Source organism: Lipotes vexillifer, unplaced genomic scaffold (assembly GCF_000442215.2).
Source record: "Lipotes vexillifer unplaced genomic scaffold, Lipotes_vexillifer_v1.1 scaffold22, whole genome shotgun sequence".
In the NCBI taxonomy this organism is placed as follows: domain Eukaryota; kingdom Metazoa; phylum Chordata; class Mammalia; order Artiodactyla; family Lipotidae; genus Lipotes; species Lipotes vexillifer.
Window position 1 is genome coordinate 1,891,715 of NW_006779050.1, and position 3,070 is coordinate 1,894,784.

Consider the following 3,070-nt stretch of genomic DNA (forward strand, 5'->3'; position numbering starts at 1 on the left):
TGTCCTTAAAGCTTTGGAAATCTTTTCCTTTCAAATCCTCTTAGCAACCGACATGTATTACAGTGCAATGTGACTACAAAAACTCATGTATCCAGGTGAGAAAGAAACTTGTAATACAGTTCAGTCCTAGAGGCTGAAATCACTTGAGTCTCAGGAGAGGGGCTGTGAGGGTAGAAGCTCATCCAGGTTTTTTGTGGAAGGCTAACAGTGCCTCTAGTCTGCCTCCCTTCATTCTTCTTCATTGAAAGTTGTTCCTTGAGAAGTGGAGGTGACTAGACTTAATGTTGGTGGGAGCTTGGCATATGGAAAGCTGTCTCTGGCAGGAGAAAGAGCCAACAGCAATCAGGTGTCATTCTTGCTATAAAATGCAGCAATATGACACACACATGGTTTAGTGAGCTGAAGAGGTTGTGGTAGTAATCTCTATGAGTATTTTTCCAAACATTCCAAGCTCCTTCAGGTAAATTCCATCCCCTCTTCTTTGATTTTTGTTTTGGTAATCTCACAGGAAACCAGTCTCGGGGGATTTTTCTAGAGGCCAAATTGATATTTCAACAGGGTTGAAATAGAATCTTCTGAACATGTCTTCCTTACATGTTCAGGTCCCTTCTGTAGAGACCTGAGCTTTGAGAAGAATGGAGCAGGGGACTTACCTAGCCAGGATTTGCCTACTTATGGAAGCCGCTAAAGCAATCCATCTTTAATTCAGAGATTCCAGTGTACACTGAAAATGTCAACACATTAATCTTCTCACCACCCTTAAATGATGATTCTGTCTCTTTTCCACACATGAACAGAGTAGTAGCCAAAATAGAGAGCTTATATGTTTTGCGTGGTACTGCAAAAAATGCTTAAGTTTGACATTTGGGCCCAAAGCAAAATTTAAAATAAGTATTCTTTCAATTCTCAACATCACCCCATTCTATTGAATCCCACTTACCCCCCAAAAAGTCTACCTCCCAATCTCTTTACAACTGTAATTTCAGATTATTTGGGAAGTAGACTTCAGAATATGAACATCTCTCTTAGAGGTGGAATAAAGGATCAAGACAAGAACTCAGGCTCTCCCTCAATCTTTGAGAAGGATAAAGCTGCAAACATAAGTTGCTGGAGAGAATACAGATGTCACCCAGGTTGGGGAGCAGTGATCTGGACTGTGGTGGCTGGAAACAAGGAAAATTCGGAAAGGGAAAAGCCATGGGTGGAATTTGCATTTCTTTTGTTCTCTAAGATGTTCCTAGACAAGAGGAGATGAAGGGCAGGGGCACAGGAAGTGGCTTCTTGTAGTAGAGTGGAGCGGTGAAGATGTTACGACTAGGAAGCATTTTAGGTGCCTCAGTGGTGGTGGCTTGTGCTGGCAGTGGCTGTGCTGGCAGGGATGGCCGTGGAGGAAGAGGACCACAAAGGTGAGGCGGTGCCTGTAGCTGCTCAGCACAATGCTGGGCACATAGCCTGCTGGATGGTTTGTACCGTGAAGGCAAGGAAAAGGTAACCTGAGGCTTACGTTGTAGAAACAAGTCACAGTGTCACAGTTCTGTACTTTCAAGCTTGTGCAATATAAATGGAAGGCAATATATTCCTAGCTTTTGAGAAAATCTCAAAATCTTGACAATCTCTTGGTAGAGCCAGAGAGAGACAATTGGTAGAGTTACTCTGTACCAAGTAAGGAACAAGAATTTGCAAAGCTCCCCCTCCCTCTTGTTTTTTCCTATTAGATTCAATGTGTTATTTGAATTTCATTGCATAATTAACCATGCATTTCCACATATTCTTATTTACTCCTCATAAAAATCCTGTGACATAGGTTTACCATTATTTTTATTTTACAGATGAATGAGGTTCGGAGAATTGCATGTGAGTTACCTAAGATCAGCAAGTGCTGGACTCAGTCCCTCCAGCCACCCTGCTGTATGCCAAAGTCCTGGCGACTGTTCTAGTACCTTTCATCAGCCACCATATTACCCTCTACTGCTGCCCAAAAGTGAGAACTGTTTTCAGAGCTGCTCGAACATTGGTGCTCTGAACCTTATTCTGAGCTTAGATGACAAAATGACAGATTTGTTAATTTAGTGCTGCAGAGTTTTGAAGCAAGTCATATGGAAAACTCAACAGACAATATTCTTGCTCCGCAAATGTACTTGAATTTTTTTCAAAAGTACATATTTTGGTCATTAAATGCCATTAAGAGAAACTGGGCTTGCTGAAATATAAGGTGGGGCGCATTTGGTAGACAGTGTCTTATGGAACAGTTTCACATGGATGTTATTTTAGAAAAAGCAAGGGGCAAGTAAAATGAAAAGAAAAACGGGGGTTCACACATTTTAACTTGTGAAATAGATTGCATTAAATTGATGTAGCTTTTAAGTTCGACTGTATTTGGCAACATTTGGAACTTAAAGTCTCTTATAGAACGTGACTCTAAATGGAGGCTCCTTTAAATGTATGGAGAAGCAGCAGTCTTAGATTAATAGGCACTCAGGAAAGCTCGTTCTCTCAATAATGGGGGTGTTTAATACGCATCAGTCTTCGCTCTGCACAGTACTCACTTTTTCCCAGAGCAAAGCAGTTTATCACACGGGCCAGAATCTGCTAGAATTTCAGCCTGCCATTCTGGGCGCTGGCGAGGTCCTGACCATATGTACAAAAATAAAGATCAAAGAGCTAATAAGTAGCGGTCAACATGCTTCTAGTCAGTACAAAAGAAGAAAAACAGGGCAGCAGCCTTCTTTTCAGTGACTGTGCTAGAAGGAGCCCCAAATCACTACCCCACCAGAAACTGCAGGTAATGCTGGGAACAGAGGCTATAGAACATGCAATATGTCTGTTTCAAAACACAAACAGCAAAAAACAAACAAAAAAAATCCACCCTAAATAAAATCAGTGTTCTTAGGCACACCCTAAGCAACACTTTAGCAACATTTTATTTATTTTTCAGTTTTTATACTAAGCTTAAAGAGCTTTCACAGATTGTTTATTTTGAACTCATGCAAATGGGGCAAATCATTGGAGCTCTAAGACATAGAGAGCCACAGGATTTTGGTCCACCTTGTTTCATAGGAACAGAAAGAGT